Consider the following 23,765-nt stretch of genomic DNA (forward strand, 5'->3'; position numbering starts at 1 on the left):
CCTGATGAAGAAAGGTACCTGCCAAATGATGTGTCTAAAGGCCAGCAAGCCACAGACATTGTCCCTGCATCAGAGGAAAGCATCAGGCAAGGAGTTTTCCTAACTGGTCAAGTCCATCAATTCACCTGAACCAACTCAGCCCCGCACCAACAGGGAAAGTCAGGGCTGGTTCCATTAAGAGGACACACCTGTGTCCTGGGAACCAGGGGTAAAAAGTGAGGAACATGAATATTCAACACCAAGGAAAAAAATACTTCGAATTTGTATTGCTGTAAAATACCAATAAAATAGTTAATCCTAAAATGATTTTCCTAAAGTGATTTTTTTAAAAGGCCACATGAAACATACTTTCAATCTTCACTCAGATGGTATAGAGAGAAAGAATGCTAAGACCATACAAGGAAGACTCTAAGGCCACATCCTCCTAAAATTGTAACCACTTGAGATTTTGACCCTCTAAAGAATAAGGCTGAGCATTTAAAGAATATGTCCACAGGGGTGTCAGCAATGGTGAATTATAGTTCACACAAGGAAGCTGGAAAATGGACTTTTGAAATGCCTTCTCCCATCAAGGATTGTTGAGTCAGATCTGAAATCCTACAAGTGTTGTAGCATCAAGAGGAGAGGGAATCTTTGAAGCTGAAATTTTTGGAAGCAGCACCTTCATCACCGCTTGGGTTGTCACTGCCCTAAATGAAGAAATGCAGAGGTAATTCTGTCTTGAGACAGAATGTCTTCATTTTCACTCACCTCCCCTTTCTCCAAAGAGGCCCTCATAATGCAAATTAGAGGGTGGTTCAGTTCCTTAGAAATTTGTGTCCTGGGCCCCCCTCCAGGGCACCAGGCATGTGATACAAGCACCTATGGCCCTTGCTACTCTTGGGCAGCTCACTTGCACTTTCTGAAGTTATGACAGACTACATCAGTGTAGCCAGATGCTAGTGAAAAGTTCCAACTATATGTTATGGTATAGGAAATACATTGTCTGAATGCTTATCATCTTTCTCAATTGAATTGCAGATGTTGATCTATATATGACTGAGAAATCAGGGCTGATTTATCAAATGATGTAGAACCAAAATATATGATGAGATTAATGGCTATAGTGAGGACTAAAGAAAAGCAGGAATATCCAGTGTTAGGTTTACTGATTGAGTCACTCCTGAAACACAGCTGACTCTGGGGAGGATTAGAAAACCCTAAAACATCTCACTTTCTCATCTAAGATAAGGCATTACTCAAAGAAAACTATAGGGTCAAGTTCTGGGGTAGAATTATCAAAACACAGCTATACTTCTTCCAGAGAAGGCAGCACAGGAGGAACTGTCCAATCACAAAAGGTGAGAATTGGTATGAGATTGTTGTCTGAAGGCCAGGAGAACTGTTTGAGTATCAAGGAATACCACCAAACAAAAATTTTCCTAGTTTTACACTCAACCCATGTGGACCATCCTTCAACAGGATGGTAGTCTGGTACACATTCTAGGTGATCTCATTCCTCTAAATGTTTTCAGTCACAGTAACAAAACCAATGCAGAAATGAAACTCACAGACCAAGGAAGGTTGTCACATAAATGTACTACTACATTAGGATACTAGTCCTATACCAAGGAAGAGAGCGCACTGCCAGGGCATCAACTTTCAATTACTGAAAAGCCAACTCTTAGAGCTCAGGGGTTATGAACCTTGGGGACAGACCTATGTGATCCAGACCCATGATAAATACTACCCTGTAATCAACAGCCAGTGACCGTGTCTAGAAATATATTGGAGCTAAACTCTCTTCCAGAGCATCAAAAAAGTGAAAAACTTCACCTGGACCTTCACAAATACTCTTGGATATAAAGGAGCTCTTCTGACACATCAAGAACATGAGGTTCAAGCAGACAAGTGTTAAAGGATGGCCGAGACTGTGTCCAGCAGGGCTGGCAGGATGACAAGCACACCCCAAAATAAAACCTGGGTGAGCAGTCAAAGCAAAATAGTTATGGGAGGCTTCATCTTGGTAAGTCAGCACAGTCGCTAGTCCAAGTCTGCCCTCAGGTGAGACACTGCAGGCAGTGCAGCAGCAGAAGGGTTTCAAACCCATCTCACACGTCCTTCTGATTCAATCCTAGGAGGTTAAATAGAAAGCAGCAACTCCTAGTACAGGCTTCACTAGAATGCTTGGGGCTGCAGGAGGAGGTGCAATGTCACAGTGTGGAATAAACCCTTCCCTCCACAGACGAGTAATATTTGCTCATATTCAAGGGACTGACATTTCTTAGAAGCTCAAGGAGTGTGGACAAGATTCACTAATAAAAAGGATATCATTGATCATAAACTAATACTCCTAAGTGAATAGGAATATAATGAAGTGTATTCCTGGAAGGAGAAGAGGGTGTCCATAGAGCTAAGTGTACACCATTAGAAATGTAGTCACTGATATATGAAAAGACAACCCACAGAATGGGAGAAAATATTTGCAAATGAAACAACTGAAAAAGGATTGATCTCCAAAATTTACAAGCAGCTCATGCAGCTCAATATCAAAAAAAACAAACAACCCAATCCAAAAATGGGCAGAAGACCTAAACAGACATTTCTCCAAAGAAGACATACAGATTGCCAACAAACACAGGAAAGGATGCTCAACATCACTAAACATTAGAGAAATGCAAATCAAAACTACAGTGAGTTGGACTGGAAGAATCAACATTGTGAAAATGACTATACTACCCAAAGCAATCTACAGATTCAATGCAATCCCTATCAAACTACCACTGGCATTTTTCACAGAACTAGAACAAAAAAATTCACAATTTGCATGGAAACACAAAAGACCCCAAATAGCCAAAGCAATCTTGAGAAAGAAAATGGAGCTGGAGGAATCAGGCTCCTGGACTTCAGACTATACTACAAAGCTACAGTAATCAAGACACTATGGTGTTGGCACAAAAACAGAAATATAGATCAATGGAACAGGATAGAAAGCCCAGAGATAAACCCACGCACATATGGTCACCTTATTTTTGATAAAGGAGGCAAGAATACACAATGGAGAAAAGACAGCCTCTTCAATAAGTGGTGCTGGGAAAACTGGACAGCTACATGTAAAAGAATGAAATTAGAACACTCCCTAATACCACACACAAAAATAAACTCAAAATGGATTAAAGACCTAAATGTAAGGCCAGACAGTATAAAACCCTAGAGGAAAATATAGGCAGAACACTCTATGACATAAATCACAGGAAGATCCTTTTTGACCCACCTCCTAGAGAAATGGAAATAAAAACAAAAATAAACAAATGGGACCTAATGAAACTTAAAAGCTTTTGAAGAGCAAAGGAAACTGTAAACAAGACAAAAAGACAACCCTCAGAATGGGAGAAAATATTTGCAAATGAAGCAACTGACAAAGGATTAATCTCCAAAATTTACAAGCAGTTCATGCAGCTCAATATCAAAAACACAAAAAACCCAATCCAAAAACAGGCAGAAGACCTAAATAGACATTTCTCCAAAGAAGACATAGAGATTGCCAACAAATACATGAAAGAATGCTCAACATCATTAATCATTAGAGAAATGCAAATCAAAACTACAATGAGATATCATCTCACACCGGTCAGAATGGCCATCATCAAAAAATCTACAAACAAAATTGCTGGAGAGGGTGTGGAGAAAAGGGAATCCTCTTGCACTGTTGTTGGGAATGTAAATTGATACAGCCACTATGGAGAACAGTATGGAGGTTCCTTAAAAAACTAAAAATAGAACTACCATATGACCCAGGAACCCACTACTGGGTATATACCCTGAGAAAACCATACTTCAAAAAGAGTCATGTACCACAATGTTCATTGCAGCTCTATTTACAATAGCCAGGACATGGAAGCAACCTAAGTGTCCATCGATGAATGGATAAAGAAGATGTGGCAAATATATATAATGGAATATTACTCAGCCATAAAAAGAAACGAAATTGAGATATTTGTAGTGAGGTGGATGGACCTAGAGTCTTTCATACAGAGTTAAGTAATTCAGAAAGAGAAAAACAAATACCGTGTGCTAACACATATCTATGGGATCTAAAAAAAAAAAAAGGTCCTGAAGAACCTAGGGGCAGGACAGGAATAAAGACGCAGACATAGATAATGCACTTGAGGACATGGGGAGGGGGAAGGGTAAGCTGGGACGAAGTGAAAGAGTGGCATGGACATATATACACTACCAAATGTAAAACAGATAGCTAGTGGGAAGGAGCTGCATAGCACAGGGATGTATCAGTTCCGTGCTTTGTTACCACCTAGAGAGGTGGGATAGGGAGGGTGGGAGGGAGACGCAAGAAGGAGGAGATATGGGGGTATATGTATACGTATAGTTGATTCACTTTGTTATAAAGCAGAAACTAACACACTATTGTAAAGCAATTATACTCCAATAAAGATGTTTTAAAAAAAGAATGTATATACATATGTATAACTGAATCACTTTGCTGTACAGCAGAAATTAACACAACATTGTAAATCAACTATACATCATAAAAAACTTTTAAAAATAAATAAAAATTCTTCTGTTTACTAAATAAAAAATAAGAATGTAATGAATTTTATACTATAAGAAAAGTAGTAACTGACATTAAAATATTCACACATGAATAGAAACCTTAAACTTCAGCAATCAATCAACTGCAATGTAGAAAGGAAATCTACAGAAGAAATCTACAGTATCAATTTTTAGAAAACATTACATTCAAGTCAGATTGAATTTTAGATAACAGTGTAACATTCTTGGAGGGAAAAGAAATATATTTGGAAAGAAAAGAAAATTACCCATAGAAGTAGAATGAAAGCAAATGAATCACCAGTAATCAGAATTCTAAGGTATTTGATTCTGGCAGACAACTGAGAGGCAAGATGGGGACAATTCTGAATGAGAAGAGGAATCTATAAGGAGTCTCTTCTCAGTAGAGGAAAAAGACACCATCACAAGAAGATGAATGTCAGATATAAGCAATGGAATTGGAATAGACTTGCTGTACTAGGACTAGACTGTACTTTTCCTGCTTAGTGGAAACATTGCCATTCTTCTGGAATAGGTGGATGTGTCTGCAGAGGCTGGCGTACTATGACATCCTATAGAATTTTTGTTTAACACAATACAGCAGTGAGATATTTTACTTTAAAGGAGACATTACGTCTAAAATTTAAGATTTACAGGAAAGAAGCAAGGCAAATCTCCCTACCTTTCTTGGCACACCTAGAGCCTTCTCTCCTGATGTGGCTATTCTCAGGCTAACTCAGAGCCACTATCCACTCCACCTTGTGGCCAGTGGCTGACGACGATCCATCCTGGGTCTTATGAGAATGAGTGTTCTGTAGGGACAGACAGATACATTCAGTGACAGGTCCCTGATCTGCTATTAAGGACAATCTTCTACCTCTAGAACTGTCTTCTCCCTTCGAATGTAATTTATGGGAGAGTAGATCTTTGCTGGGATGTCTTAGTCAAATGGACGTCTCTTAGAAAACCCACCAGCAGGAATGTTCAAGACACACTCCTCTACTTTTGCTCCACCATTGCTATAAGGGATCACACATATTGCCTGGTCAGTAAGGAGGACATTAGATGAGAGAGGTGAGACCATTAAGGGAATAAAATCTTTATAATGGAGGTCAACAATTAGATGAAGAAAATTCAAATGTTAAGAAAGAGAGAAAATTAAAAGAAATATTTCAAGAATACTCTGAAAAATAAAGGGCATGAGTATTCAACACCAAGGGAAAAAAATACTTCAAATTTGTGTTGCTGTGAAATTTTAGAATACCAAGGATAAGAGAAAAGTTAATGCCAAAATAAGGGAAAAGACCACATGAAACATACTTTCAGTCTTCAGACAATAGTACAGAAAGATGGCTAGGACCATGCCAAAAAGACTCTAAGGCTATATCCTCCTAAAAAAATAACCCCCTGAGATTTTTACCCTCTAAAGAACATTGTTGAGCATGTAAAAAAACATATCCACTGAGATGCTGGCAATGGTAAATGATTCTTTACTCAAAGTAGTAACAAGGAAAATTTACTTTTGAAATGCCTTTCTCCACCAAGGTTTCCTGAGACAGATCTGAAGTTCTACAGGTAACTGAGCATCAAGAGAGGGAAGTCTTGGGCTTCCCTGGTGGTGCAGTAGTTGAGAGTCCGCCTGCCGATGCAGGGGACATGGGTTCATGCCCTGGTCCGGGAAGATCCCACATGCCATGGAGCAGCTGGGCCCGTGAGCCATAGCCGCTGAGCCTGCGCGTCCGGAGCCTGCGCTCCACAATGGGAGAGGCCACAACAGTGAGAGGCCCGCGTACCGCAAAAAAAAATAATAAAAGAAAATAAATAATAATAATAATAATAATCAGCTGTTGTGAGAGCTGAAAAGGAAAATATCCAGTGTTGGATTCCTCATCTAGTCAATCTTGATTCACACTGGACCACTCAGAATCACAAAAACCTGAAAACTATTTTCTCTTCTAAAACATTAATCAAGAAGAACCACAGGACTGGCTTACTGGTGGAACAATTTCTGATGGAAAACACCCATTCTTGAGAAGGCAGTACAAGGGGAAATTGCCCCATCAAGAAAAATGAGCAGTGTTCTGTGAGCCCTGGGGAAGGCAGGCACCTGCCACATGACTTGTCTGGGGTCCATGAGCCTGCATTGTTCCTGCCTCACAGGAAAGGGTCAGGCAAGCATTTTCCCTAAGTGGATAAATCCTTCAATTCATCTTCAGTCAATTCACCCTGATAAGAAATGTCAGGACTGGTTCCATGAAGAGGACACAGGTGTGTCACAACAGCCTGGCAACCTAAGATGACCAGGGCAGAGGGGGAAATGCTATCTTTCCAGAGATATGATCTACCAGGGGCTCAGCCCTGCACACAGTGTGGACATTGCCGACCCCTGAGCCTCAGCCCTTCACCACCCTGCAGAGAGCCCATGGCACAGAGTAAGACCGAGATCTGGACTCACATGTGTGGTACAGGGAGGTCACCTGAGTGACCCAGGCTCACAGTAAATCCTGCCCTGGTCATCAGCATCCCTGGGGGCAAAATGGAGTGCTCTCTCCCCCAGAACAGACAGGTGGTAAGAAACCCCACCTGGACCATCTGAACCACCTAAGTACTCTGGCTTGGAGATGACTCTCGTATAGGCACCAAAGACTAGGAGTTTCTGGAAGACATGGGTCAATGAAGGACCTAGGCTTTGACACCCATCATCCCAGCCCCTGCTGGGCAAACACTACACAGCTGAGGGAGAAGCCAGAGCCCAGCACACATGGCCGAAGCTTCCTCTAGAAGCAGCACAGGGTCTGGTCCATCCAGGCCTAGGCCTGCCAGGGACTGCCAGCAGGAGAAGGAGTTCACCACATCCCCTTTTTCCTTCTCATGCAATCTTAGGAGTTTTAAGTGGGGGAGTGGGGGAAGGCAACTTGACCAGACTAGGTTCACTAGAATTAATGGGAGCTGAGGAAGGTAGACTGTCAGGAGAGAAGAAATTCTTCTCATTAAAAAAGCATCAATTGTTCCAATTCAAATGAGATGTAGACATTTCTTAGAATCTCAAAACTGAAAATACTTAAGAAAACTAAATATTAATGAAATAAAGATTTTAGATCACATTCCCCCCTAAACGGTAGAGGTATATAGCAATGAAATGCAAGAGTTGACGTATAAAAGTATTTACATGAATGTGGAAATCTAGACCTGCTGATCTCCATCACATGCCAACAAGGAAATCAGTTCTCGAATATTTACAATATGTATCTTAGAATGATTGATGACTTGTAAGGGAGATCTGCAATGAGGTAGATTTAGTTGTACATCCTTAGTATACTCTCATCTGTTTGTGGAAGAGAATGAGTCACCCTTGAATACAATGAAATTTTGTTAATTTGGGGCATCCTAAGATATTAAATACAGGCAGACATTGTGGGAGGCTGAGATGGGAACAAAGCTAAATGGGATCTAAGGAGGTATAAAAAAGATTTCCCAGGGCTTCCCTGGTGGCGCAGTGGTTGAGAGTCTGCCTGCCGATGCAGGGGACACGGGTTCATGCCCCGGTTCAGGAAGATCCCACATGCCGCGGAGCGGCTGGGCCCGTGAGCCATGGCCGCTGAGCCTGCGCATCCGGAGCCTGTGCTCCGCAACGGGAGAGGCCACAGCGGTGAGAGGCCCGCATACCGCAAAAAAAAAAAAAAAAAAAAAAAAAAGATTTCCCAGAAGAGGGAAAAGTCTCCATCGCAGGAAGATAAAACAGGGAGCACCTTGCTGTAAGCAGCCCTGAACTAGTCCCTCTTCTGCTAAAAGGGAAATCCAGGAGGTTGGCATCCCCTGGAAGGATTGGGCTGCCCAGTGCCACACCCTGACCCTCTCTGTCCCCTTGTTTTCATACAGAATCACATCTCAGAAGCGCAGGGGAACAGATGGCTCGGGGAAGGGAGTAACTGCAAAGAACACGGCAGATAGTGGGTAAATGGCCAGACTCTTGACCCCAGGAGGCACAATTATGAGATGCATTCCACATGGCACCTCACGGGTTCCAAGTGGGGTTGAGTACCAGTCACCTGTATAGGTGACCAACTTAATAACAACCCCTTCAGAGCCTACTCCCTTCAGCTGGTCTCAGGTTTCCCCCTCCTCTGGGATTCCTGGGGATCACTTCCAAATAAACTACCATAAAGTTGATAACAGCACGCCCCAAGGTTGTTAACATCCTAATCCTGGGAACCTGGAAACACATTATGTTACATGGCAAGGGGGAGTTAGTCAGAAGAGGAAATTAATTTTGCTAATCAGCCGACCTTAAACCAAGGAAATTATCCTGGATTATGCACCATGGGCCCAATGTATTCACAAGAGTGAAATAAGGTGAGTGAGAGTCAGATTTCAATATTCACTGCCAACTCTGAAGCTGAAAGAGGGTCAAGAATCTGAAGATGAAAGAAGAGGCCACAAGCCAGCAACTTCTGGGGGCCTCTAGAAAGCGGATAAGGCAGGGAAACAAACTGTCCCCTGCCACCACCAAAAAAGATGCAAACCTGCCAATACCTTGACTTTACCCAAGAGAGGCCCATGTCAAACTCTTGATCTCCAGAATTCTAAGATAAAATTTGTCTTCACTTAGGCCCCTAACCCGGTGGTCATTTAGTTACACAAGCAATAGGAAGTTAATACAGTGCCTGTCCAAAATTGGTATTTCAGGTTCTACGTTCGAAGGAATCCGTACTAGCTCACTAAAGTTTATTTCAAATAATATTTGAAAGCCTCATAGCAACATATCTTCCTAGCATCCCAACCTACAAATGAAGGTATGAAGAGTGTTCAATTTGAGTCTTTCAAGGCATTTATACCTATGCATTTGACATTTAAATTATTAAAACTTATATACAATAAATATCAGATATTCAGTATTTCTATGAAAGGAACTAAATACACAATTGAAACCCTCCCCAAAAGAATTATGTGGGCCCAGATAACTTCCTTGTAGGATTCTACTACCAGTTCATCTAGAAACACACCACTCATGTAACAAATTATTCACAAGAATAGAAAAAGACAAATTCCTCTAAAGAGCTCTCTTCCCTGACAACTAAGTACATTGTCTAATACTTCTGGTCTATTTCCCTACTTCCCCCGCAAAGAGAACGAGATGCTATGAGAGGCCTTGCCTTTCAGAGTGAACCGCAAGGTACCTGCTTCACAGGAGCTATGAATCATCAGAGCTTCCAGAAGAGGTGATAAGTTTCTTACTGTGCCCTGAAAAACAGCCCTGAGTCTTCGCTGTCCTCTCCTAGGGCAGCCGTGGTCCAGGCTCCCTAACTACCTCCCCAAAGACACCTTGAAATCACAAGCAAAAAGTGGAAGCCCCAGAAAGCAAAACCAGCAGCTGTTTGCCCATCATGGAAGGTACCACCAGCTCACACTTAGAATCCTGGGCTGTCAGGCTGTGGGGCAAACACTGGGGTGATAGGATCAACTCCGAAACCTGCTCCTTGGAACACTGAAGCCTTCCTGCCCAGAGAAGGTGCTAGTGGTAACCAAGATCAGTACTGTCCCAGACTTTTTGGGACACATTTCAGTTGGTACCAAAGACATCAAAGAAAGGCAGAAGTTTCCACTCTGTGCTTCCTGTATTCAGACCTTCACTTCCTCTGGGTGAATTCCCCAAATGCAGCACCCACGTGACCACTCTCAGAAAATGCCAGAGCTGATTTAAGTCTGTCACCCCCAAGAATGACCTCTGCCCCTCACAAGGTGAGCTGTGCCTAGGAGAGTCCATGATCTGCTCCACAATCCAGGGGTCACATAAGGATGGGGGTCATGGACCACCCTGCTAAAACTGACAAGACAGCTGTTCCTTGTCCAAACATAGAAGAGTTTGGCTCCAGAACTGTCCACATGCAGTTGCTTCCCCAGACCAGAGAGAATAAAGGTCAGAGGTAGGTTGGGGGCAGGATGACAGTGCAGGCAGCCTGTGACAAGTGGACTTCACATTTCAGTCTCTGGAACTAGGCTGCTGAGTAGTTTGCAAGGTCCAGGTTAAGCAATGATCCTGCACAAGTGTGGCACCTTGATGAAAATACTAAAGTGAAACTTGAAGTGCCTCTCACTGCAGAGCTGCTCACTGGGCTGGGCAGTGACTTTCAGGATTCCAAAGGATGCTCCCGTCACGTGACTCCAAGCATCCACCCACCCCTTGGGAGGTTCTAGCATGTGTTGCCATGGCTTAGTGAATGAGGGCATTCTTCAGATCCACAGGACTGTCATGACTTATATGTAGTATGGTATTGGAGCTGTAATATCACAACTCTTCTGAAGGGAGATGCTTGCTTTTAAGTATTTTAAGTGACTGCTGACCACTGGGGCCTCCAAAGAACCGTCTGGAAATGATTAATGTCCAAGCTAGAAAAACTCTCAGAGGAGAATGTTCTTAGATGATGATGGGACAGATTTACACCTCTCACCTGGAGTTGCTGCCTCTTTCACCAGATAAAGCAGGACTCAGGAATCTTCTTTGACAGCATCTGGTTACCATGCAATTCCTCCCTGGGTAGCAGCTTATGCTCTGGAGCTGGGTTCTCTGAGGGCTATTATTGAGGCAGCTGGAGTGCTCTTGGTGGTGCTGACCAGCTGCTGCTGACCCATCATTTCCCTGCATAGAGCCCACACCGCAGGACCATCTGCAAATAGAACCCCGAATAGACAACTCAGCATCCTCCATGCCAGTCAGGCGGAAACTCAATATTTCTCTTCACTATATGCAAGAGAAGGGCATTTGATTGGACTTAAGGTGAAGTGCACAGTGAAAGATGCTCAAGGCCCCCTACTTTGGCAAAGCCTAGTTCTGTATAAAATTCTTATACATTGGATGAGATTGGTAACTCTTGTGGCCATAAAAGCAGCATTTGAGCCCCATCAGGAAAGATATCAAGACTGGACACTGAGCTGGGAATATCAGGTCAGATTTAGCGCTCAGCCCAGGAATCAGAGCCCCATGTGCCATGCCCATAAGAAGGTCCTCCTCAGTGTACCAAGGTATGCAATTCCGAGAGCCACACACAGGGGTTGCACTCGTGTTCTGGGTCAGGAGAGTCCAGGGGACCAAGCTCAATGAGCTCAACTACATTGTGCAGATAAGGGCTGAGAGGCAATTACCCCAGAGGACCCATCAGTCAGACCCGAAAGTCTCACACATTTCTGAGCATCAAGAGAGGAAAGACTTGAGTCTGGATTTGAGGGAAACAGCATTTTAATAATCCCTTGGGTTGTCGCTGTCCTGAATGATTATATAAGGAAAGCAGAAACAAGTTAATATGACAGTGCTTTCATTTTGAACCCTCACATGTCCCTGCCAAGATTTAAGATAAATGCTCAAGAGCTTCTCACATTTGAGTTGTAGGGTCCCCTCCATGGCACTGGGCAGGGGGCCTGCTGTGCATTGGGCAGCTCATCTGGTCCTCTGGGTTAGAGAGAACTTTGTGAGAGTTGCAGGTGGTCAGTTGCTTGGAAAGTAATTTATAACTATCAGCATAAAGTATCATCCTTATTAGTTTGCAGATTTTGATCCAAATTCACTTGTAAATCATGGTTGCTTTATCCTCACTGGACCTAGGAATACATGTCAGGTTCTTGGCTACTGTGAGAACAAAAAATGGGAAAGAAATGAAATATCTTTCATTTCTGTGTTTCTGATCTAGTCACTCCTGAAACATACCAGATGCCTCCAGGATCAGAAAACCTTTAACAAAAAAATCTCTCCTGAAATAATGCAAGCTGCTACTACTCAAGAGAGGCACAACTGATTTTCAGATGGAGGCACTTTAATGAGGAACCCATCTGCTCATCTAGAAAACACTACAAGACAAAAATGCCTGCTCATTAAGTTGCGTGGGCACCTAGCACCATCACATGGCACATAACTTCTGGTGGCCAATAGGCTACAGAATCTGTTTCTGCACAAGAACGTCAAGCAATGAGCACTCCTAGCTTGACATTCACTCAGTAGTCCCTCAACCCACTCACTGCATTAAAGAATGTCAGAGCCAGGGTTCCATAGGGGGCACATACCTGTACCAAGTCCTCCAGGCGATTGGATTGCAGCTTCACCTGAGATTAGCTGAGGGGCTGGAGAACAGCCTGATCCATTGGGAGAAAACTCAGACTCAAATCAATGGGTTCCTGACTTCAGGCCTTCACCACAAAGGGAAGAAAACCAAACACCCTGAGTCTGAGAGCCAGAGGTGTGGGAGTTAACACTGATGACACAACCACACACCCAGGTTAGGTTCTGCCAAGGACTGCAAGCAAGAGAAGGGACTTAAGAACATGTTTTTCTCTTCGCTGATTCAGCCATGAGTGTTTTCAGAGGCTAATCACAAACTTGAAAGACTGGAAAGAGATATTCATAGGGTACTTTGAAAAGCTCCAGAATATTTCTGGGACTTCAGAAGGCCACACACAGGTACATGGCTGTGCACATACCCAGGAAAGACCTAATAAAGCCCTAATCTCCTACTTCTTGCCAACCTTGAGACTCTCACAGTAGAGAGTAAAGGTTAAGGTAGAGTTACAACTGCCAGATAATTAAAGGTGTGTCTCACATACACAGCACTTCATCCACAACTGGAGGACTTATTGGTCCAAAACGTTTAAGGAACTAGCTGTTTTAATTGTTAAGTGATTAAGGTAACTGAGCAGAGAGTTCAGTGGCTTACCAATTAAGCCACTGAATTGTGACCTTGCAGAATTACTCAGAAAAGTCACTAAACAATCAGCAACAACAAAGTCTGGATTAGAGGAATCTAATCTCCAGAGTTGCCAGTAATGTCCATAGTTGCCCATTTTAAATATCCAATTTAACAACAAATTGAGGCATGCCAAAAAACAAAACAAACAGGCCCATACACCGGGAAAAATTCAAATCAGTAGACACTGTCCCTGAGGAAACTTAGATGTTCTACTTACTGTAAAAGAAACTTAAATCACCTATTTTAAAGACATTCAAAAAGTAAAGGAAATCATATGTAAAACTGAAGTATGAGAACAATGTCTCATCAAGTAGAAAATATCAATAGAAGTTTTTAAAGAATCATATGGAAATTCTGGAGTTGAAAGATGCAAAAACAAGTTCACTTGAAAAGCTCAATTGCAGATTCATTCTTCCACCAGCCCATATCTACTAACTTGGAGATGAGTTGATTGAGATTAGTCTGAACAGAAAGAAATTAACAGAGCCTCAGACATCTGTGAATATCAGCATCAAGCATACCAACATGAACATAATGGTAGTCCAAGAAGGAGAGGATAGAGAGAAAAGAGCAGAAAAAATATTCGAAGAAATGGCTGTAAACCTCCCAAACTGATCAAACCTTTGACACATCCAAGAAGCTCAATGAACTCCAAAGTAGGATAAACTCACAACTAGACACATCACAGGCCAACTGCTGAAAGAACATGGAAAGTATCAAGAGAAAAGCAGCTCATCACATACAAAGGAGCCTCAATAAGATTAATGGCTGATTTCTCAGACACCATGGAGACCAGAAGGCATTAGAAGCTCATTGAAAATGTTGAAGGAAAATGACTTTCATGAATTCCTTACCCAATGACACTATCCTTCAAACATAAATTAATACACTTCCAGATGAACAGAAGCTGAGGTGACAATCCCTTCCCTTGTCCCACTTTCCCATCCTTGACTAGACCAGTTGTGTTACAAAACAGGGTAATTCTAGAGCCCACATTTTCCCAATAATGGCTTCTTTTCAGACTCACAGCATGGGATAACTTGGCTCTCGAATTGATCATCCCCTCAATCTCTAGTTTATTCTTTCACAGAGAAACTGAGAGGAATGAACATGAACTCAAGCAGGCTGGACTGTCTCTGCTGACCATTCCTGCAGGAGAGGAGGCATAGTTATTCTCCTCTCAAGAGAGGTGCTAGTTGTGGTAGACAACGTGGTGTGGAAAACTGTTTCATTTGCACGCCCCTTCCTTATGATCCTTTCAAGTAAGAGAGAGACACTTAAGCACTTTGGCACTTGCTCTAAGGAGTCAGACATCTGAGTCAATACACAAGAAGAGATTCGGTTTTAGTTGACTCTATTTAGAGTGCCTGCACTTGGTCCTGATGCAATCGAAGTGGAAAAAAAAAGGGACGTTTTTCTGTCCAGGCAAATTGAAAAAACAGGATTACAGTGAGCAAGACTGAGGGTCATTTGTAGAAAAGCTTCATAACTAAAAAGTTCTTTTGGATGTGGCTCCTCTCTTGTATGGGACCATCAAGTTCCTCCTTGCTCAAAGTCTGACTGCTTCGTGTAGTTGGACTGCTCACTCCCATAGAGCAGATGAAGAAATAACAGGGCAAACCCAACAAAGCACCTCCCTGTTTGGAAATCCTCAGCGGAATTTGGTCATTAAACATATTTGAGTCTCAGAGGAGTGCACACGCACAGAGCTGCTTCCACCGACCCCCAGACCTGTGAGGACTAGAACAAAGAGTTCCCGTTGCAGACCCCTGAGGTTTGGGTGCTGGCTGACAAGATTCTCTCACAGACAGCTTTTGAGTCATTCAGCACTGCTGCATGGAGTTGTGGTTCATCTTCAAGTACTAGTTTCTCCCTGGAAGGATGGGCTTAAAGGAAGTCAGGTGGGCACCCAAAACAAAAAACTCCTGGACAAGACAGCCTGGCACAGAAGCCCTCTGGACTTTACTGCCAAACTTCATATTCTCTAGAAACCAGGTGGGAGCCTACAGCATTCTTTCACCTACGTATCCAGGATGGAATTGGCAGCTAAACAGACAAGTTTTATACAGAAATGGATTCTTCTGAAAAACATGACCATTTTAGTTTTTCATTTTGTACATCCACTTAAAGTATTTATTCTGGGAATAAACGAGGATTATTGGTCATATAACACTGACTATCAAGCTTTGTTTTTCATGTAAATAGTTACCTGTTGTTTTAGTTACTTAGAGGACTGGTGGATTTCCCAAGATGACATCCAGGCTGGTAAGGTTTTTCCTCAATAAAGTAGGAGGCTTTCACTTGAAAATGCTACTCTGAGGATCTACTATTGGATAAGTGATAGGTTCCACTAGGCATTTTCGCTGGTTTTCTTTCTATGAGAGAAAAAAAGAAATAAACTTGCTGGAAAATGCATCACTTTGTAGAAACAAAGGATTACACTTGAATACAAGTGAGCTGTCTAACTTGACCCTCCTCAGGGACTCTACAGCCAGGGTTGAAGTCATGAGCACGGTCCTGGAATACAAAGGCAGATGAGATAACTCTTCTCTCCCCACCAACATACACAACCTGGAGCAGTGGTAGGCTGAGAAGTGTCTGTAGATGTACCCTCAAGTTTTGAGATTCTACCAGAAGATTATGACCAGCTGCAACTTCCCATGAGAGGCAAGAGGAGATAGCAAAACTCTCAGCATAAGGTAATAAAATTTCCATAGTAAATAGTGCAGTGCAGCTGATTCCGTTAATTTTGTTAATACCGCACAACATTTGGTTGTGAACTTAGTTTTACCTTTGGGCAAGACAAGAGAGTAAGACACATTCCAGAGTAGAACAAAGAACACCTGGGATGCAGTAACTAGGCCACACTCCAGTGTCAGCCAAATGATTGAGAAAGGTGGAGTTGACCATATCTGACTTCAAGAGAAAACTCTCCTTCTGGTAAATGTCTTTCCCTATTGTTCCTAGAAGATTCCTGTATGTATTATGGGTCACCCTACCCTTGAAGGGCCCCACCCTGTTATCAAGGTTTTCCCTCCTTTCCTCCCAAGTATTTGGTATAATTAACATGCAATATTCTTTTCAGATGTACAGCATAATAATTCAATATTCGTATGTATTGTGAAATGATCACAGTAAGTCTAGTTAACACCGGTCACTATATATAGTTACAGAATTTTTTTCTTGTGATAACTTTACAGTTTACTCTTAGCAACTTTCAAATATGTAATAAAGTATGAAGTATAGTTGCCATGCTGTACATTACATCCTCACATCTTATTTGATAACTGGAAGTTTGTACCTTTTGTCTTTCTTCAGCCATTTTGCCTATACCATACCTCGCCTTTAGCAAAACACCCATATGTTTTTTTAAGATTTCAGATATAAGTGAGATCATATGGTATTTTTGTTGCCCAAATTGTAGTTCCCAGGGCTCCAAATAAAACTCTTTGTTTTTTGCAGACTTGAATCTGATTGTTAGAAGCAGGAACCAAAGTGACTCACTTCTACCTCCAGAGCAGCCCCAAAGGGGAATAATTCCCCTATAAGAGTCCCTTGGACTCTGTGATTTCTTTGTGATTTGGGTCATGACTTACTCATGGTCCCAGACTCCCATTTTGGCAGAGGTACTAAATGCCTTTACTTGGGTATCCTCTGTTGCAGGCTTTATCTGGAAAGGGAATCCTTCATTGTGGTAAGTACTCCCTTATGGGGAGTTTGGTTTCTAAGGGCACTGCCAAAGGGCAACTGCTGTGCAGAAGTCACTCATCTTAGGTTTAAAACCTACAGGCCCTCCTCTTGTAAATTTGTTGCTTTGGATTTAAATCACCTATGACAACTTGAAACTGTTTGCCCACTTTCGGCTCATTTGAGACTTTTAAATGAGTTTATTTGCATGTTCAATTGGAGAAAAGGTTTAGAACAGGACAAAAAGAATGCAAATCATATTTCAACTGGTATTTTCAGGCCTCCAAACATAATAGTGAATCCACTATTGCTTCTCTCAGAGAAACCAACTCGCAATGATCTCAAAGGATTTCCAAATTGGAAAAATCCTCTGAGGCTTCTGAGAGCTCTCTCTCCTTGGCTTCCTCTGCTTCTTCCTTTTCCTCTCAGTGTCCATCACAAGGCTCTCCTCCTTGCTGTCCATCTGCCTCTGAACTTTTTATAACACTGAGATTGACCCCCCCCCTACAGAAGGCTAGTCATATTGCCCTCCTGTAATGACAGCCCCTTTTAAAGCCAGGTCCAGTGAGGATGGCCCCAAAACAATCACATACACCCCTTGGACTAAGGCAGAATTATATGCTAAGGACTTCCCAATGTTGAAGAGGATTCCATTGAGTTTGCCAGACAATTTGGCCTCCTCCCTGAAACATATCAGCCTGGCTATTCAGATTTATATCATTAGACAGGACCTCACACACAAGCAGATATATTAAAGAACGGATGGAAGATGTTGATTGGAAAGATCTTACTGGTGATATTTCTAGAGTAGGCACAGGGGGACAAGCAGATGTTCAAACGCTGGCTAATAATCTCCACAAATTCCCATTCTATTTCTTAGTCATAATGACTGGCATGTTATTCAAAAATGCATCAACAGCCTGATGAAAGAGTCTATGATCATTACAGCGATTTTGAAAAAATTTTCAAATTTCTGACACTAAGGACCTGACAGATAATGCTGCCAGTTTATTTAACACTGTCAATTTATTTAACTCTAACATTACAGCAGGATTACAAGATGAATTCCTATCTTGATTTCCACTCAGTTTTCCCTCAAACCACTGACCACACTAAGGAATGTCAGAGTCCAGGTTCCATAAAGAGGACAAGCTGTGACAAGTTCTCCAGGCAACCTGGCTTGCAGCTCCAGGTTCAGCTGAGAGTCTGGAGAACAGCCTGACACATTGGGAGAAAACTCAGACTCACATCAATGTGTTCCTGACTTCAGCCCTTCAGCACACCAAAGGGAAGAAACCCAAACACCCTGAGTCTGAGAGCCAGAGGTGTGGGAGGTGACCCTGATGACCCAGGCCAAAATAAACATTGTGCCTGTAATCAACATCCATTGGGTCTTGCCTGGGGTAAGAGATACAAAAACACTCTTCCATAGAAGCAAGAAGGTCAAAAACCTCACCTGGATGATCTCAAGTACTCTGGGAAGAGAAGGAACTTTGAGATCAAAGGATCAGGATTGTCAGGAAGATAAGAATGAAAGGAGGACCTAGGCTTACCCAGTAGGGGCTTGGATGATGAGGGTCCCAACCTGCCCCTCCCTCACCCATATGCATACATCCCTGTAGGCAAAAGTCCAATTAAAATTGCTTTTGAAACATTACCGTTAGAGAGTCAGGAGAGAATCAGGTTCAACCACACTCCTGGATTAGATTCTGCCAAGGACTGCAAGCAGAAGAGGGTTTTAAGAACATGTTGCTCTCTTCTCACTGATTCAACCCTGTTTTCAGTGGGAAGAAAGCACACAAGAAACCAGGTATCACTACAGAGGATGAGAGTTGAAAGAGTTGGAAGAATGTTAGAAGAATTACACTCTTCCCACCAAAAAAAGCAGAAAATGCTCAAATCAAATAAATACTGTTCTAGAACCCAGAGAGAAGGATATTCTTCAAATAATAAATGTAAAAAAGTTAAATTCTCAGATTATATTTCTCCCCATGAACTAAGAAAGTGAGGTGTGTACCACCAGTTGACATTAAACTAATCATGCAGGTCTAGAAACCTAATACATGAGCAGCCATTTTATCCCAATGAAAAAAAAATGAGTTGTAGATTTCTTTCAACATATGACTTACAAAATCTCATCATCTAAGGCAGATCTAATCAGAGATCATTAAACAATGCACATGCATCTTATAGCAGATTTAAAACACATGAGACTTAAGTAAAACAATACTTAGAATCCAGTGAAAGTAAAATATTATCCCATTATCAGAGTTCTGAGACATTTTTTGTCAGGTACTACTGGGAAGTAGAAATGGAGGCAGTACTTAATCTGAAGAATCTATTTGTAGGAGAGGAAAAGCCACCGTCATAAAAAGATGGATGTTGGGACTTCAGCTATGGAATCATCATAGCCTTACTCCATAGGTACAGAGCCCATCCCTCTTTCTCTGAAAGGAAAGCCTAAGAGGTTTGACATTCTTCTGGGATGAATGAGTGGCAGAGGCTAGGCATGATCCATGCCACATTCTTTGTGCCCACTTGTTTTGGGCACAGCCTGGAGGACAGCAACATGCCTGCTGCCTGCAACCCACTGCGAGCTCCTGATTCAATCTGTTTTTCAGCCCTTTCAAAGTCTCAGAGTGATGCTCAGCGTCAGGCATACTGCACATTCCCCATTTCAAGCAGCCCTGATGGGTGCTCCGTTGATAGGAGCTGCAAAAAGTCATCATTGAGACAGCTCCCAACTGAGTAAGACTCGTTTTGCAGCTCTGATTTCTGAGGAAGAACGGAATTCAGAATCAAAATGAGGAGCCACTTTCAACCTCAGACATCTCATCTCATGGTGCTGAAGAGCAACTTCAACCCCTTGTGATGCCAACTGTCCAAGCTCTGATCTGCCTCCCTCTGTGGGTTAGCCAGAGCACAGAGCACCTCAGAAGCACAGCGATCTTATCACTGAGGACCAAGAGCAAGTACTATGTCCACTGGTTACATTCTCAGTGGAAGCATTTCTGGCTCATAATTGTGCCTCACTTAAGTTAAGCCCAGCACATGGTACTATGGTGGCAGGAATAGTTTCAGAGCTGTCTGCTCCGTAGATCTTGGATTGGTCCCCCACCTTCTCAGAGAAGGTGTTGATGTCGACAATCTGAGGCACTGTCCCCAGCCTGTCTGGAACAACCTTACTTCTGTCAAAAGCATCCATTTAAAGAATTGCAGAGGATACCTAGTTACAAACTTTCTGCATTCAGTCCTTTGCTTCCTCCATGTGAATGTACGATGCTACCCCTTGAGACATCACAGCCTCCTCAGAGCAGAGAGCCAAGTGTTTCAGAACCCTGAGGAGAAGACAGTGCCCTGAGGCAACAGTCAATATTCCCCATGTAATCTAGTTCCAGTGATAATTGTCTGGGGCAAGTTGAAGAGCTAACTTTTCCAGGTGGCAACTGTATAATGCGAAACATCACCTTGAGCATCCCAAGTACTCTAGGACGGAAAAGAACCCCTTATTGAGACAAAGGAATAGAGATGTCAAGTAGACAAGAGCAAAACACCCACAAGGCTCTATCCAGTATGGTCTCATGATGTGCAACACACAATCCCTACACACAGAGACCTGCGATCAGAAGTCAAAGCAAAATAGTTTTGTAAGAATTTTCCCCAATAATGTGAGCACAGTGGAATAAGCACTTCCAGAATGGTAGAGTAAGGATCTCTAAAGATCTTCCTACATAAAAGCAGTGAGCAAAATGACAAAACTGTCAGTTAATTTTTCCAGTATTCTGGAAGTTAACCAGATGCTTGCAACAATCCAAAGTGTTTATTCCAGAAAAAAATGTACCTAATAATTACTAAGAACAGTGAGCTTTTCGGCATTCTAACTTGTCTTTTTCCAGTCTTTTCCCCAATTCCACAGTAGACTTGAAAACCAACAGCCTCACAACCATTGTAACTGCAAAAAATGTCAGCCTATCAGCCTTTGTAGGGGCAAATTGAGTCTGGATCTTCATAATAATCCCTTGCCCTGAAATTAGGACAATTTGACCTGTCTAGCACTACCCAGTAAAAGCCCTATTCTGGGATTGGCTTTAGTTGACCTTACTTAGAGGTGGATCACTGAAAACAGTACTATTCCCAATGTTCTTATCAAAAAAAAAAATTTTTGACCCATCTGGTAATGCTACATCTGTGTTAAGAGATAAGAGGATGATAGGGAAAAAAAGAAAAAAAAACTTGGAAAGAAAGGAAGGAGATGTTCATATGGGCTTTGAAAAAAGCTCCAGCATTATTTCTGGGACTTCAGAAAGCCACATATAGGTGCATAGCTGTGCACACACCAAAAAAGATCCAAGAAATCCCTAATCTCTTACTTCTTGCTGACCTTGAGGCTCTCACAGTGGAGAGTAAAGGCTAAGGCAGAGTTACAACTGCCAGATAATTAAAGTTGTGCCCCACATACACAGCATTTCATCCACGACTGGAAGACTTGTTGGTCCAAAGCATTTAAGGAAACAGCTGTCAATTGTTAGATGATTAAGATAACAGTTAAATGGCTGAACATGCAGAATTAAGATCTTGCATAATCAGTCAGAAAAGCCAGGAAAACAAACCCTGGGGGTAAAGGAATCTGATCTCCAGATCTGTCCATCATTTAAAATATCCAATTTAACAAAATTGAGGCATACAAATAAATATTCTCATACACAGGGGAAAATTTAGTCAGTAGACACTGTCCTGAGGAAATCCAGGTTTGTAATTACCATAAAAAAACTTAAGTGAGTTATTTTAAATACTTTCAAAGAGGTAAAAGAAATCATGTGTAAAGGAACATGACAACAAATGTCATATCAATTAGAGAAAGTCAATAGAAATGATTTTTAATGAACTATATAAATTCTGGTGTTGAAAAGTATAACAAATTCACTTTTGGGACACAATAGCAGGCATGAGCTGGTAGAAGAATGAATCAGCAAACTTGAAGATAGGTTGATCGAGGTTATAGTCTGGGAAAATAAGAAATTAACAGAGCCTCAGATACTTATGAATATAAGCATCGAGTATTCCAGCATATACATAATGGTAGTCCAAGAAGGAGAGAAGAATATTTGAAGAAATGGCTGTAAACTTCCCAAGATGACCAAACATTTGGCACAACCAAGAAGTTCAATCACCTCCAAAACTGGATAAACTCGATCTACAGGTAGACTCATCATAGTCCAACTGTTTAAAGACAGAACCTTGAAAAGAGCAAGAGGAGAGCAGTGCTTCTCCTACAAGGGAGCCTCTATAAGATTAATAACCTATTTCTCAGAGATCATAACCTTGAAAAGAGCAAGAGAAGAGCAGTTCTTCTCCTACAAGGGAGCCTCTATAAGATTAACAACCTATTTCTCAGAGATCATAGATACAAGAGGGCACTAGAACCACATGTCCAAAATGCTGAAAAAGATTTTCAAACAAAAATTCTTTACACAATGAAACTATCCTTCAGAAATGGATTATCACTTCCAGATAAACAAAAACAGATAACTGAGGTGAAATCTCTTCTCTTATCCCACTCTCCATCCTTGACTAGACCAGTTGTGGTACGAAACCAGACAGAACCCACATTTTCCCTATAATGGCTTCTTTTCAGACTCACAGCCTGGGATAACTCGGCCCTTGAATTGATGGTCCCCTCAATCAATCTCTAGTTTATTCCTTCACAGAAAGAACGTCAGAGAAACTGAAAGGAATAAACATGAACTCGAGCAGGCTGGAACGGCTCAGCTGACCATTCCTGCAGGAAGGGAGGCATAGTTATTCTCCCAAGGTAGGAGCAACCTGTGGTAGATGAGGGGGTGTGGAAACTGTGTCACTGGCAAGCCCCTTCCTTATGATCCCTTAAGTAAGAGGGAACCACTTAAACACATTGGCACTTGCTTTAAGTTGCCAGGCATCTGTCCCTGGGTTAATATACGAGAAGAGATTGGATTTCAGTTCACTCTAAATAGAGTACCTGACCTGGTCCTGATGCAACCGAAAGTGGAAAAGAGGGAATGTTTTCCTGTCCAGGCAAATTGCAAAAACAACATTGCAGTGAGCAAGATCGAGGGTTATTTCTAGAAAAGGTTCATAACTACATAGTTCTTTTGGATGTGGCTCCTCTCTTGTATGGTGCCATCAAGTTCCTCCTTGCTCAAATCTGACTGCTTTGTGTAGTTGGACTGCTCACTCCCATAGAGCAGATGAAGAAATAACAGGGCAAACCCAACAAAGCACCTCCCTGTTTGGAAATCCTCAGTGGAACTTGACCATTAAACATACTTGGGTCTCAGAGGAGCGCACATGCACAGAACTGCTCCCACCGACCCCCAGACCTGTGAGGATGAGAACGGACAGTCTGTTGTAGAGCCCTGAGGTTTGGGTATTGTTTGCTAACTGGCTCAGAAGCTGTCCATGAGAGAATCTTGTCATCCAGCACTGCCTCGTGGAGTTGTGGTTCCTCCTGAAGTACTAGTTTCTCCCAGGAAAGACTGGTTTAATTTCCACAGTAAATAGTGCAGTGTGGACCATTGCGTGTTAACACCACTCAACGTTAGGTTGTGAACTTCGCTTTTACCTTCAGGCAAGACAGAGTGGGAGACATTCCAGAGTAGAACAAAAACCACCCTGGGATGTAGTAATTAGGCCACCCTCCAAGTGTCAGCCAAATGATTGAGAAAGGTAGAGTGGACCATTTCTGACTTCAAGAGAAAACCCTCCTTCTGGTAAATGTGTTTCTCTATTGTCCCTAGAAGGTTCCTGTGTGTATCATCA

The 23,765-nt window shown here is 42.2% G+C and overlaps 1 long non-coding RNA gene across 1 annotated transcript in view; it reads right to left on the bottom strand.

Annotated features, from left to right (window-relative positions):
* Positions 1–11,003: 11,003 nt before the first annotated feature.
* Positions 11,004–23,765, bottom strand: part of LOC308617807 — a 39,198-nt gene continuing 26,436 nt past the window's right edge. The window contains exons 2-3 of the long non-coding RNA XR_014015939.1: positions 15,490–15,655; positions 11,004–11,213 (exon numbers count right to left, since the gene is read on the bottom strand). This is a non-coding gene — a long non-coding RNA (uncharacterized lncRNA). The remainder of the gene's footprint in view (positions 11,214–15,489; positions 15,656–23,765) is intronic.

Source organism: Mesoplodon bidens (genome assembly GCF_964165515.1).
Source record: "Mesoplodon bidens genome assembly, chromosome: 1".
Lineage (NCBI taxonomy): Eukaryota > Metazoa > Chordata > Mammalia > Artiodactyla > Ziphiidae > Mesoplodon > Mesoplodon bidens.